Here is a 15,820-nt window from a genome sequence, read left to right as displayed (position 1 = left end):
ACCAAGGACCCTGAAGAGAAGCAGGAAGTTCGCCATCTTATGAGTGGCGGGCCCTTCACTAAGTCTGCTGCCATTTTGCTTCTTCAGTTTTGCTCGATTGTTATACTCCACAAATGAGGGACATCATTTGGCATTTGTCTTTCTCCACCTGGCTTATTTCACTGAGCATAATGTCCTCCAGCTCCATCCATGTTGTTGCAAATGGTAGGATTTGTTTCTTTCTTATGGCTGAATAGTATTTTATTGTGTATATGTACCACATCTTCTTTATTCATTCATCTACTGATGGACACTTAGGTTGCTTCAATATCTTGGCTATTGTAAAAAGTGCTGTGATAAACATAGGGGTGCATATGTCTTTTTGAATCTGAGAAGTTGTATTCTTTGGGTATATTCCAAGAAGTGGGATTCCTGGGTCAAATAGTATTTCTATTTTGAGCTTTTTGAGGAAGCTCCATATTGCTTTCCACAATGGTTGAACTAGCTTACATTCCCACCAGCAGTGCAGGAGGGTTCCCCTTTCTCCGCATCCTCACCAGCATTTGTTGTTCTTAGTCTTTTCAATGCTGGCCATCCTTACTGGTGTGAGGTGATATCTCATTATGGTTTTAATTTGCATTTCCCTGATAATTAGTGATGAGGAGCATCTTTTCATGTGTCTGTTGGCCATCTGAGTTTCTTCTTTGGAGAACTGTCTCTTCATATCCTCTGCCCATTTGTTGATCAGGTCATTTGTTTTTTGGGTGTTGAGGTGTATAGGTTCTTTATATATTTTGGATGTTAACCCCTTGTTGGATATGTCATTTACAAATATATTCTCCCATACTGTAGGATGCCTTTTTCTTCTGTTGATGATGTCCTTTGCTGTACAAAAACTTTTTAGTTTGATGTAGTCCCATGAGTTCATTTTTGCTTTTGTTTCCCTTTCTTGAGGAGATAAGTTCAGGAAGAAGTTGCTCCTGCTTATATTCAGGAGATGTTTGCCTATGTTGTCTTCTAAGAGTTTTATGGTTTCATGACATACATTCAAGTCTTTAATCCATTTCAAGTTTACTTTTGTGTGTGGGGTTAAACAATAATGCAGTTTCATTCTCTTGCATATAGCTGTCCAGTTTTGCCAACACCAGCTGTTGAAGAGGCTGTCATTTCCCCATTGTTTGTCTATGGCTCCTTTATCATATATTAATTGACCATGTATGGTTGGGTTTATACCAGGGCTTTCTAGTCTGTTCCATTGATCTGTAGGTCTATTCTTGTGCCAGTACCAAATTATCTTGATTACTGTGGCTTTGTAGTAGAGCTTGAAGTTGGGGAGCATAATTCCCCCTGCTTTATTCTTCTTCTCAGAATTGCTTTGGCTATTCGAGGTCTTTTGTGGTTCCATATGAATTTTAGGATTATTTTTTCTAGTTCGTTGAACAATGCTGTTGGTATTTTGATAGGAATTGCATTGAATCTGTAGATTGCTTTAGGCAGGATGGCCAATTTGACAATATTCATTCTTCCTATCCATGAGTATGGGATGTGTTTCCATTTATTGGTATCTTCTTTAATTTCTCTGATGAGTGTCTTGTAGTTTTCAGATTATAGGTCTTTTACTTCCTTGGTTAGGTTTATTCCTAGGTATTTTATTCTTTTTAATGGAATTGTTTTCCTGATTTCTCTCTCTGCTAGTTCATTGTTAGTGTATAGGAATGCCACAGATTTCTGTGTATTAATTTTGTATCCTGCAGCTTTGCTGAATTCAGATATTAGATCTAGTAGTTTTGGAGTGGATTCTTTAGGGTTTTTTATATACAATATCATGTCATCTGTAAACAGGGACAGTTTAACTTCTTCCTTGCCAATCTGGATGCCTTTTATTTCTTTGTATTGTCTGATTGCTGTGATGCTTGTTTATATTCATTTGTGTAAACTGTTCTGGAAGGATGTGCGGAGGGAGGGTGTAGATAACAGACCTGCCAAAATTCACTGGTTCCAACATGGAGGAGAAATTTTCTCTGACTTCACCTCAAAATACATGATATGCTCATTAGCATACTAAAAATCACAGCCCTTGGCACTATGAGAGTTCTGAGGCAGACCATCTTAGGATGAAAGGAAGGTATCACCCTACTTCCCACAAACATCCTCCCTATTCTGAGGAAACCCCACCTATCCCAATGAATATTCCACCCCCTGCTTAAACTCCAGCTATTAGAAAACCCAAACTGGACCCCACTGGGCTGCTCATCTCTGGCGCACACCTACAGTCCATCGAGTGTGTGCTTTTGCTTGATTAAGCTCCTTTGCTTGTGCTTGTACCTGCTCAACCTGCTCATGAATTCTCTTTTGATCAGAGTGAAGAACCCTTCTGTTGAGATCTCAGCATGCAGGGAGATCTCCCCAGATGGGATTGCCCAACAACAGTGGGGTATATTCTAAGTGTTCAGACAAGTGTATAAAGACATGTATCTACTGTTATAGTATTTTACAGAGTAGTTGCACTGCCCTAAAAAAGTCCTATCAATGTAGGTTCACCGGTTATAACAAGTGTATCACATTGGTGGTATGTGCTGATTGTGAGGGGGTCTGTGCATGTGTGGCAATGGGGCTTCAAGGAAACTCTTTTAATACTCCTGCTCAACTTGGCTGTGAATCTAAAACTGGACTGAAAAAATAATGTTTATTAAAAAAAAGATTGACTTGGAGTAACAAATGAAGAAAATTTACCAAGTAAAGAAAAAAATTCATCTTTATTGATAAAGCAGTACCTTTACTGGAACACAGAATTTTCTCTGTGTCAAAAGACAAGAAAAAACATGGTGACAGGTAAAGGCTGGTTCATACTTCCTAGGAAAATGAGAAACAGAAACTGAGGTACATTACAATTTACAAGGGTTTCTTTGACCAAACATTCATTTGAATAAGGCAGCACCAAACGGTGACTAGAAGAGTGGCGTGCACCCACCATTAGGAGAAAGGCTTTATAAGGCAGACATAGAAGCACAGAAAAGCAGTTATTTCATTATTGCTTAAAGGGTTGCTTTATTCGGGAAAAACTAGTTGGCTCTTTGTGATAAGTTGTTTTTAAGTTTTGTTTTCTCAGTTTGGAGATGGCTTACATGGGCTCCCAAGGTTCTAGAGTCACCTAGATCTAATAGTATCCTTGTTAAAGCTCTAACAGTTAAATTTGGGGGCACTAAATAGAGTCCCACTCATAACAAACACCTTGAAATTTTACATATCTTAAGCTGTAGCACTGACTGAAGAATTCAGTTTGCATGGAAGTGCAACAGTCTCAACAGAAAATCACATTTCTTTGGTTGCTTCAGAATTCAGTTTTTCTCCAGACAGTTACCTTAAACTTGTGCTTATTACAGTTTTGTAATGCAAGTCCTCAGAAAGGGAGCACTATTTTAAAAGAATGCCTATTTTATGCTAATATAAGCCAACATCCACTGAACAGTGTCTATATTACCAACATTTGACCCAAGGCAAATTCTATCTATAATGTTTTTATTCAAAATTAATATCTGAAGAAGTTCAAGTCATTAGAATCTGTATTATAAAGAATGTTCTCTTTGCATTTCTCATTTAGAATATGTATATGTAAGTTAAGATCAGAGTGGAGATAAATAACCTTCACAGAGGACACATTACTTCCTATCCAGGTGTTAGAGTAAACGTAGGGTAAGGTGAACCAAAGGCTAGGTAGGGTTGACCTTTAATCCTTTAATGAAAAGCACCTCTTTAATCAGTGGTAAAGATAAAAAGGATAAAGAGAGGGAACAGAATGGGAAGAAAGAAAAAGCAATAAGTGATTTTTCCCCTTGTTCTTAAGAACTTTTGATGGCTATCATCAGTGTGGGTAAATTGTAATATTTCCAGAATTTCTCTCCTGGCCTTAGTGCATCTCCATATCAATAGGTGTTTCCAAGGGATGGAGAGAAGTAGTCCACCTTCATATCAATAGGTAATTACAAGGGTGAAAGATGGCATATCTGGACTGGAGAGGTTAGGTGGGGGTCCCTTCTGCTGAGAGAGAAATGGGAAAGCAGAAGTGGTTGACTGCTTGTAAGAAATCAACAGGTTTCTCCCACTTTATTCTCCCTTTGATTGGTCTTGGTTACAAACGTATTTTACCCCAGGATTTTCCCCCCAGTTACAATCAGTAAAATAAATTCCAAAGTCTATAGCATGTCAAACTAATTCTCAAGGAATCACTGATTCTTAGGCTGCATTGCCAACCATAGTTCCCTAGGTTCCAATTCAGATTCTCCAGACTCCTTCTTTGCTTTCTGGCCTCAGTGTCTTTGTTCATATAGCCCATCTTAAAATGTCCTCATTCAAGATCTAATGCAAAGGCCACTCTGGCTGAGAAGCTTTCCCAGATCATATTTTGTCCTCCATTTGAAATTTATCTTTCATCCTTCTTCCTGTATTTCCAATGCATTTTATACATATGTATGAGCACTTACCATATTCCACCTAATGTGGCAATTAATTCGGACTATCCTGTCTGTTTTGCAGGGCTGTAATCTGAGAGCAGAGTCCACATTATTTAAATTTTGTATTCCCCAGCACACCTATAGCCATGCCTGACTTTGGGTAAAATTGTAACATTTCCAGAATATCTTGCATAGCTTTAGTGCATTTGCATATCCTCAGGGGTGGAGAGAAGTTCATCTCCATATCAGTGGGTAATTACCTGGGCAAGGAGGGATTATCTGTGCCCAAGAGGAGAGGAGAGGGATTGTTTCTGCTTCTTCCAGAGCAGAGGAGAAAGATGGCCCAGGACTGCAGTTTGTGAGCAATAAACGGGTTTTAAACTTTATTTCTCCCTTTGACTGATTTCGATTTTAGAGGTATTTTGCCCCTGGATTTCATCTCCCCAGACTTACACCTGGCACAGTTGGCAGGGTGTCTCTGAACTCAAAATCTGTCATGATGGGTGTGACCTTTGGGAGGGCTGCTCCTGTGAATGGTGGGGAGGCCCCAGCAGATGCAGCAGCAGAGGGTGCTGGTTCACCTGTTATTATCCCCCCAGCTGTGGTGCTTCCAACTTGGGAACCACTAGTGGGGAACTGGTCTCCTAAAGGGGTGGGGCCTTCCCCACAACTGGGAAAGGGTAGAAACACCAGAAACTGCAGAATTAGCCCTACTGTGAGTTGGAAGAATGCTTGGAGATCTTAGGGGGTCATGTAATGGCTGACATTGTAGGGCCTCTTTTCATCAAGGTACTGGAAAATGTTATACAGGAAAAAGAGAGGATTATCAAGGGACTCAGGTGGGAGAGAGACACACTTCAGCATCGCTTCGAGGAGCTGGGCAATAACCTATGGGATGCTGTTAAAAGAAGAGAGACAGTTACTGAAAAGGCAGGTCATGCTCATAGAAGATGCAGGAAGGTGGGAGACAGCCGGAAAAGCTGCATCGCAGGAGGCCATGGGGGAAAGAGAGAAAAGAGTAGTGCCTTCAGCCCCGGAAATGGGGGAGGAGGAGCCCTTGGTGGAGGACCCTGAGGGAGAAGAGGAGGAGGCGGGGCCATTGGCAGATCTGCTACCCAGGCTACTGCCAGAGGTACCATCTTCTCCTGTTTTAAATGCCCGCCCAGCTGTAATTAATAAAAATGAAACAACCGCGCACTCATCAGGGGGAGGAGCAGCCCCCTCCCCAGGTTGTGGAGCACTCCATGCCCTGCCCCTATACCCAGGATGAGCTGGTGACATGACATTCCAGTATAGGCAGAGGCCATTGGAATCTCTGCCTGCATGGCTTTTATGTCTCTGGGATACCAGTGTGGAAACATTGTTGTGTCAGGTCCTAAGATGAGTAGAATGGCCTCCCTGAGGATTCATCCTTCCTTCCAGCAGTGGTTGCAAAATGCCCATCATGCCTCGGAATCAGACAGTCCTGGAATGGCTGACAGCTGCCATCAGGGTAGTTTGGCCTAATGAAGGTGATTTACCATATTTTCCCATATTTTACCATATTTCCCATATATTACCATGTTGGAAAACATATGCAGGGCTCCAACAGGTACTGCAGGAATTGGGTATGAAAAACATCATCTATAATATGGACCCCCAGGGCCCTGATGACAAGGTGTTCACTATTGAAATGAGAAAATTGGTGCTGCATACAGCTCCCACATCTCTCATTGGGTCCCTAGTGAATACTCTTGCCCCCCACCTAGAGCAACCCATAAGTGAGGCTGCTCGTACTTTAGCAGATTGGGGGGAGGTTGAATCAATAAGAGCCCAGAGGGAAGTACAAGCTACAACTAAAAGGAGAGGTGCAAAAAGCCCTGTGAAGGTCTCAAGGACCCAGATGTGGGTTGATTTGATAAAGTCTGGGATAGCGAAAGAAAAACTCAATGGGCAGCCCAATAGAATATCGTTAGAACTGTTGCACCAATTAAAGTCAGAGCAGCAGTTCCAACCACTGAGGTCCAGAACATGGAAACTGGAGTCAAGGCCTCATGCACAGCCTGTGTCCCTGCAAAACTTCATGGGAGGCAGTACTCAGGATCCGCCTGAGCCCTCGCCCCCAAAGGAGGATGATTGGGCATCATGGTTCAACTGAGGGTGGGGTCAGAATCCCCACCTTGTGGGACATGGTGGGGACCAGAGGCCACATGTAGAATTAGCAATTCATTGGTCCCCTGTGAATGTACAGTGTGTCCTGGTGCTGGTGGACACAGGAGCTGAGTGTTCTCTGGTTTATGGCAACCCTGAGCGTTTTCCTGGGACCCCTGCTATGAGATGGCTATGGGGGTAAGGCAATTAGAGTGAAGAAGGCCCAAATCTCATTGGGGATAGGATATTTACCCCCAAAGGAATATACTGTGTACATTTCTCCCATCCCTGAATATATTTTGGGGGTAGATATCCTTCAGGGCCTGTGGTTACAGACCACTGCAGGTGAGTTCAGATTGAGGGTACGTGTGGTAAAGGCAGTTCTGAGGGGACATGCTAAGCACCCATCTGTAGCTCTGCCTGTAACTCAGTGGGTGACAAACAATTAAGCAGTATAAATTGTCTGGGGGCCATAAAGAAATTGGAGAAACTCTACTGGAGTTGGAGAGGGTGGGCATCATAAAGCCCACTCATAGTCCTTTCAATTCCCCAGTGTGGCCAGTGAGAAAGCCAGACAGCTCCTGGTGTATGACTATAGACTACAGGGAATTGAATAAGGTCACATCCCCTTTGCATGCTGCTGTCCCCTCTATAGCACACATTCTGGACACTCTCAGTCATGAGCTGGGAATGTATCATTATGTTGTAGACCTTGCTAATGCTTTCTTCTCTATTGGCATAGCACAGGAAAGCCAGGAACAGTTTGCCTTCACATGGGAAGGCCGGCAGTGGACATTCACTGTCCTTCCAAGGGGATACCTCCACAGTCCCACCATCTGTCATGGACATGTAGCCCAGGACTCGGCTACATGGAGGAGACTGCAAACAGTGCAGTTATATCACAACATTGATGATGTTATGCTCACATCTGATTCTCTTTCAAATTTAGAAGGGGCAGTTCCTAGACTGTTGCAACATCTACAGGAAAAAAGGATGGGCTGTGAACAGCACCAAGGTTTGAGGACCTTGTTCTGTGAAATTCTTGGGGGTTGCCTGGTCGAGTAAAACTAAAGTTGTTCCTGAAGCAGTCATAGACAAGGTCCAGGCTTTCCTCACCCCACCACTGTGGCACAATTACAAGAGGTTTTGGGTCTTTTGGGCTACTGGAGAGTGTTTATCCTGCACTTGGCACAAATTCTGAAACCCTTATACCAGTTGGTATGAAAGGCCTTCAGGTGGGACTGGGATGAGACATGTGCAGCTGCTTTTACTGCTGCCAAGCAGGCAGTCAAGGCTGTACAGGTCTTGTGAACTAGATGTTCATATAACCGAAGACGGTTATGGATGGGGTCTTTAGCAGCAGCTTGAACAGATGCACTAATCTGGTCACAACTATGGAAAGGAGCAGAGGTCCAGTACACCTTGATAGAGATGCAACTAACTGCTATATACCGTGCCTTGCTGGCTATGGAGCCCATTGCTGGAATAACTCCAACCAAAGTAATAGCCACTTATCCCATTGCAGGGTGGGTGCAAGACTGTACCCAAACGCCACGGAGTGATGTGGCACAGACACCTACACTGGCCAAATGGGGTGCATATTTGGCCCCATTTTCACAGCAGTGCAGCACCCTCTCTACTAGCCCCTTAAGTGGAGGAGAACACCAATGGAAAGCAGGAAGACCTTGCTTTTCAGCCCTTGGTAGCCAAGACTCCTCCTTATTAGGAGGGAAAAGCCCCTGTACCTGAACATACTTGGTATACAGATAGCTCCAGTCATGGGCAGCCCCCAAAGTGGAGGGCTGTGGCTTTCCATCCTAAAACTGAGACAATACAGATGGAGGATGGAGAGGGAAAGAGCTGTCAATGGGCTGAATCATGGGCAGTATGGCTCATGATCACCCAGGAGCCCTCCCCTATAGTTGTCTGCACTGACAGCTGGGCCGTCTATCGGGGCTTGACCTTGTGGCTACCGACATGGTATCATGCCAACTGGGTGGTTGGTCACCAGCCCCTTTGGGGACAAGAGTTGTGGCAAGACCTATGGGCCTCTGGTCAGACTAAGACTGTTACTGTATATCATGTGACTGGCCACTTGCCTTTGGCATCCCCAGGGAATGATGAAGCAGACACATTGGCCCAGGTGCTCTGGCTAGAAGGAAAGCCTGCCTCTATTGTGGCCCAATGACTACATCAGTGTGTGTTGCACGTGGGGCAAAAACAATGTAGGCTGTAGCCTGTCAGTGTGGCTTGTTATTGACCTTTGAAGAAGTCAGCAGAGCCCGGAAGGAGTGCCTTGTGTGCTCTAAGAGGGACTTACACCGAGTCCCACAGCCACATGGTACAATAGTAAGGGGGCCAGTGCTCCTTGTCAGGTGGCAAATAGACTATATTGGGCCTCTGCCCATATCAGAAGGATATTGGTATGCCATGGCTTGTGTGGACACGGCTACTGGACTATTGGTTGCTTTTCCTGCATGTCGTGCAGATCAGCAAACCACCAAGAGGGGCCTGGAGCATCTCTTTGCAGCCTATGGCTGGCTGCAGGTGATTGAAAGTGATCAAGGCACCCACTTTTCTCAACATGTGTTACAAGAATGGGTGCAGCAATTAGGAATAAAGTGGAAATTTCATGTACCATATGATCCTACTGGGGCAGGCATGATAGAGAGTTACAACGGTTTGTTGAAGTCTGGCCTGAAGTCAGACACCAATAGTCTACAGGGCTGGTCAGTTCGCTTATGGACAGTGCTGTGGCGTTTGAATGAGAAGCCACATAAAGGAGCTTTGAGCCCTGTGGATATGCTCACACACGTTGCTGCCTCTCCTATAAATTGTACATCCAAACCAAAGAAGAGTTATTGAAGCCCGTATATGGCCAGCAGAGCAACATTCTGCTGCCAGCCCCTTCTGCATTAAGCCCTGGAGATACTGTTGAATGGACCTGGCCCTGGGCATTTTGACACATGGAACAGTGTCTTCTGGCAACTTGGGTGAAAGGCCTGGAAGCTGGCCTCCTGTGTATTCCTGGAATAACAGCTGAATGGCCCCCAAAGGTCATGGTAGTGTGCCCAAAATGTCCAGGATGTAAGAGCATCTTGCAGGGAAGTTTTGTTTTATCTCTATGGCTAGTGCATGTACCTCCCATAGCCCTATATATCAACCCACTGGTAATTCCCACAGGGATGGGGTGAAAGTCAGGTATACTGGACCAGGACGAGATCCCATTCCTACCACTGTTTTATCACAAGGCTACTCTCTTGCATGCATCCTACCTGATGGACAAGATTTGCCTATGCTGGTGTCATTAAAACATGTATCTTATTGCCCTTAAAGTTATTTTCTCTTATAGTCCTTGTGGCCTGAATGTGCCCCCTGGCTGCAGCTGCCGCATGATAATTGCTGTGAACCCTCAGCTACTGCCTGCCTATGGAATGGAGGAGTTGTGGACTTAACCTGCATGGGACTTTGAGCCTAGCTGAATCCTCTGGTTTGATGATTGTAATGATTTTATTGCTGTTGCTATTGTTATGTCATTAGTCTGGTCAGAATGCTCCAGTTTTCTGTCCCAGGGACCATTGAGGAAGAAGCTGGAACAAGTAGATTGTAAGGTGAGATTTCTGGAGGGGTGGCCTGTGGGTAAATTTGTAACATTTCCAGAATATCTTGCCTGGCTTTAGTACATTTGCATATCCTCAGGGGTGGAGAGAAGTTCATCTCCATGTCAATGGATAATTACCTGGGCAACAGAGGGTGTGTCTGAACCTGAGAGGTTAAGAGGAGGGGCTGGCTTGCTTGCTTCTGCCAGAGTAGGAGAGAGAGAAGACCCTGGACTGTAGTTTGTAACCATTAAATGGGTTTTAAACTTCATTTCTCCCTTCGACTCATTTTGGTTTTAGAGGTATTTTGCACCAGGATTTCCTCTCCCAGGACTTATACTAATTTTTTAAAACTTTGATGTTAGGCAAATTTTTCAAATTTTCCCATTCCAATCAAAGCTCAATAAGATATTTATGAACTACTGAGGTTGATAGTTTATTTATTTTTTTCATTTTTTAGCCAGAATGGAATAACACCAAATAGTGATGTCATGTACATTCTTTATGGTCTCCATATTGACAAGCAGTTAGGTCTCTTTGACTTTAGAGAATGTGTCAGTTCAGTTAAACACACAAACTTTCCTCCTACACCCTGCCTACTACTGTGTCGGGCACTTCTTGGACACTAAGTAAATGTTTATATCCTGTGTTCTTCCTTCTCTTTTTTGCTTATATTCTCTTCCATTAAGCAGTCTCACAGTATCCCCATTTCCTGAAGAAACAGATCTCTTGCCTTTCATTCATACGATCTAAATACCATGACTGATGTGGGGCTTAAACAGCTAACTTCCTGCATTTTAACAGAAGGAAAAATATACTTTGACAGGATTAGAGCCTGATGCTTAAGGTTTTGGAATCTCAGGCATTAGTTAGTAGATAGTATAAACTATCTGGAAACTTCCAAGTTTATAGATGAGCATCTAACCTTCTTATATTAAGCCAGCTCTGCTTCCTGTTTTGCATGAAAATCAGGGGTCCCTCATCCCACGTGCTTCTGTTGGTGAACTGGAAATGTGGAATTGCATAAAGACACGCAGATGGAAAACCAGACACCCCCCTCCACCATGACTAAAGTCCAGTGTCACTGCTTCTCAGTAGCTCCAGCTGCAGTTTACCCATCCTTGGGTACTATATGGGTGATTCATTCATTCACTCAAGCCGTTTAGAAAGCTCCAAATGTAAAATGTGAATAACATGATCACACAAGACTGTGGTGAGTTTTCTGCAATTTCTTGCAGGTAAGCATTTAGCACAATCCCTGTGGCATTCAGTAAATACCAGCTCATATTGTTAAATATCTATGAAGTTATCCACATCCATTCAATCTCTAAAGAAATTGCCCCACAGCTTATTTCTGGTTTATGAAAGCTCACATTTACTCTTTCTGGGTTTTCATTAGTGTCTCTCCCACCAAGATGACAGGGCTCCAGATGCTGTTTCCCCTTTCTCAAATTACATAACACCTTTGATGCCTCACTTTCAATCAGGACTAATAAGCTCTAATTGCAGACATTATCGATGCGAATGGTGCTACTTCCTGATAAATGAGCTGCCTGCTGGCACATGCTGTCCTGCCACAACAAGGAGATGAGCACAGGGAAAGCAGTGCCACTCCACAAATCACTCAGCAGGTGGGACTCAGGTTGATGGCACCTGGCAGTCCCCTTCTTTCAGGGAACAGGTCTTTGCAAGCTCCTGACTGCCATCAAACAATATACCCTAATATTATTCTATGGTTTGCTTTTGTATTGATCTTTTCTAAAACAGTCTGATTCATTTCCAAACCAGTGGCAAACATAATCACATAGCACAGACACAAGAATAGAACCTTTTGGTAGCTCAAATTTTCTGTAATGAAGTTAGGAAAAAAATAAAAGACTGTGTTTTGACTAAAGTTTGCGAATGAGAGTTTCCAGGGTCAGAGAGCAGACACATGGCTTTAAAGTGTTATTTTTTACAAAGATTTTGAGTGTACCATTTGATTAACATTCACATTGGAAATGCAACATCATCTTTACCACAGAATTTGTTTTACAACTGTTTAAAACTTGAGCATTTAACCTCTCAACTTCCCCAACATGTTGATGTCACAAATGATTCTAAATAAATAAAATGGCCAGGAATGTACTTGTCTTGAGCCAAGTACAATAAGCTCACCCATCGGTGAAACTTGAAAAAGATGAAAATGATACATTTGGTCAAGTTCATTTTACAGAACATGGATAATATTGAAGAGAGCAGTCAGAATCAGAAAGGAAAAAATTCTTTTATTTTCCCTATTGAATTTGGAAATCTCTAGTTAGGGTATCTATCTTTTCTGCAAAGCTTTTGGAACCATAAGATGCTCTTGTCAAAGTTAGGCCCTGGAAGATCCACTCACTTCCAGCCATACAGCTCTTATTTCAATTCCTCCAGCTCATTTAGTTTTTCCTTATTTCAGAATGTCTCAACCTAGAACATTCTCCATGCCCTTCCCCTCCAAGCTGACTCCTGCTTATCCTCAGTTTCAACTCAACCATCACTCTGTCATAGTGATTACCTTAGACAGTGTCCTCTCTACCCAGGACCACCGCTCCTCCCCCTACACCTTAAACTATCACTATTGCCCCCTGCCTCCTTCATAATGTTTTTCACACATAGCATGACTTTTCCCCATAGCTCTTTCCTGTGGCCTAGATTGTCCATGATGATTGAGAGCAGGATTCCTTTACCTTTGTGTCCCTAACCCTTACTGTGATGTATGTCACATTTCAGGCACTCAATAAATACTTGCTGCATTTGTTGATTAATATATGGATGAGTGAATTTGGGCATTTTGGTACTTTTACAGGGCACATACTGGCACTGGGAGACTGATGCTTTTAGAAACTTGATTGACTTTTACACACTCCTCCATGGAGCATTCCATGTCTAGACACACGGATATATAAACATGGCCTAAAAGATATAAGTGAAACCAAAAGTCCTACATTTTGTACTGGGCTCTTTCCACACCAGTCTTCAAGACTAAGAAGTAAGCTGTCCTCCATTAAAGTACATAATTCTTTATTAAGGCACATATTCTTGCCACTTGTCATTTTTCTGAAAAGCTAAAAATATTCAAGAATTTATCTATATTCTAAAAAAAAAAAAAGCATACAAAATACTACTAAAAATACAGAAGTTTCGTGTGCAATGGAGCTGGTCATCAAAGTTACATGGAACATGAGCAGAATATGCAAATGGCACTGATTTCCATGGGACAGATTGCAGATAGGTCCCCTTAGATTATAACAAGACCATTGTGGAGGAGGAGAAGAGTGTTCTTCTCACTAGGAGACAAATGGAAATATACAAAGAACCTGCCCTATAAATTGGTGCTAGTGATGTTCTCTTTATATAGACCAGTCAGGATACTTAAAAACTGTTATTCCAATGGACACAGTATAAAAGGAAAAGAAGGGATGTGAACTCTACAGTTCAAGCAGATTTACGACCAACCTGAGAAGGACCTCTGTGTTCTGGCCAGCAGGACAAAGAAGGCATCTCTTACAGGCTAAGAGGCTTTTTACAGTCAGATTTTTTGGCAGGCTTTTGAGGGGAGGGGTCAGGGGAAAAGGTGGGCTTGTGGCTTGCTGACATGTCCTCCAGAGAATGCTTATAGCCCAAGATGAAACTAAGGTCTGAGATGGCCAGTGGGCTTGTTCAAAAAGGCGGTACTCCTGTCCGGGCTGTATTACAGTATGCTTTGCACTGTGATCATTGGATATAACAGCCAAGATGTGATAGGCTGCACTGTTGTAACAAATAAAACCTAAAAATTGTAGTGGCTCAATACAGTAAACACTTATTTCTCCCTGTTGTCACATGTCTCTTCCATCTCGGGGTCTCACAACCTTCTGGCGTAAAGTTTAACCAGAAGACTTAGAGAAGAAATCAACCCAGAAGTAAAAAAAATTATTTCTACTTATTTTCCACTGGGCAGAACTAGACACATGGTGAATCTAACTGTAAGAGAAAATGAGAAATGTTGAGAAGCATATGGATGTGGCTAAGTATTAACAGTCACTACCACACATAGTTTCATTTTATTAAGCAGTCCTGCTTTTTGATGCCTTGATGGCCTTGATGATTTAGCTAAAAGGTCTATTTCCTTTATGATCATTGGATTTAGCCCGTAAACTTTAAAAATATACTCTCAGAAGCTTGTGGCTTTGTACTTTTATCCTTTGGCATTATGATCCAGGATTTACTTACGGTATCATAACAAATTACCTCAAAATTTAGCCACCTGTGTCAGCAAGCATTCATTATTTCAGTCTCTGTGGGTCAGGAATTTGGATGTGGCTGTGTACCTCTGGCTGAAGGTCTTTCATGAGCTGGCAGTCACTCTGTTGGCTGGGATGAGTGCACATCTGAAGGTTTGCTTGGAGTAGGACCCGCTCCTCAGCCAACTCAGAAGATTATTGGCAGGATTCAGTTTCTCACTGGCTCCTGGCTGGAAGCTTCTCTTAGTTCATTGCACAAGTGCTTCTCCACAGGGTATCTCACACCATGGTAGGTGGTTTCTCTCAGAGCAGTGAGCAGGAAAATGAGAGAACAGCCAAAGATGGCAGCCACAGTGCTTTGTAACTTAATCTAGAAGTGGCAGTCATGTTTGTCCTATTCTGTTAGCAGTGACCCTCTGGGAGCAGGTCACATTCAAGGGGAAGGGATTACACAAAAGCATGGATACTAGTAGGCAGAGATCACTGGGGGCCCTCTCAGAAGCTGCTTACAGATATTTTTCTAGGCCACCTTATTTTTGGTTATCCAATTTCAACTGTTTTGTTTTCTTATTTTCTTTTCAATAGGGTCACTTTAGTGCTGTAAATAGATAACTTTTAGAACCTTGGCGTCTGCATACTGCTCAGGCCATGACATTGAACATGGGCTTTAGATGATGGAAATAATGAAGAATCAATCTATGAAAACTGTAGTAGATCCAAATTGTACAGTTATCTAAAAAGTAAGTATAGCCTTTCTTCAGCTATCTAGCACTATGTTATATTGTGTATACTTTCTTCATTAATATCATATAGGACCTGCTGGTTTTTAAAATTCCATCTGATAGTGCTGTGACAGTTAAAGTATGTTTGGACAAGTGAAAAGGTCTATTAGCAAAACTTAACGAGAGCATGACAGTTTATTAGCAATGACATTTAAATGATATTTCCACTCATAGAGGACTTTGTTACCTTTATCAAGAGGTAGGTCACGCAGAGTAAAAAACAACCTCAAATTTTAAGTGGTATAAAACTATGAAAATTCATTTCCTGTTCCAGCTACCCATCTTTCAGAGCCGGGATGGAGGAAGGGTGGGTTTGAAGTAACTCACTGTCACTACGATGAGACTTTGGCTGACTGGAGAACACCACACCAATGTTGGTTGTCATGCCAGAGGAAACAGAGAGCTTGGGAAAGTCTTCCATCAGTAATTAAAGGTTTGGCCCAGAAGTGACAGCCATCATTTCTACTCTCAATTCAATGGTCAGAATTACTCACATGGCCTCTCAACCACAAAGACTTAATAAATTCAATTTTTTCATGTGTCCAGAGTGGGAGAGAACCAATGTTTACAAACCACACTGATGACAGTGGCTGCCCTCATAACATCACCTCAGCAACTATCACTATGAGGAA

The sequence above is a fragment of the Manis pentadactyla genome, chromosome 3 (genome assembly GCF_030020395.1).
Source record: "Manis pentadactyla isolate mManPen7 chromosome 3, mManPen7.hap1, whole genome shotgun sequence".
In the NCBI taxonomy this organism is placed as follows: Eukaryota; Metazoa; Chordata; class Mammalia; order Pholidota; family Manidae; genus Manis; species Manis pentadactyla.
Note: the sequence above shows the minus strand (reverse complement) of the source record.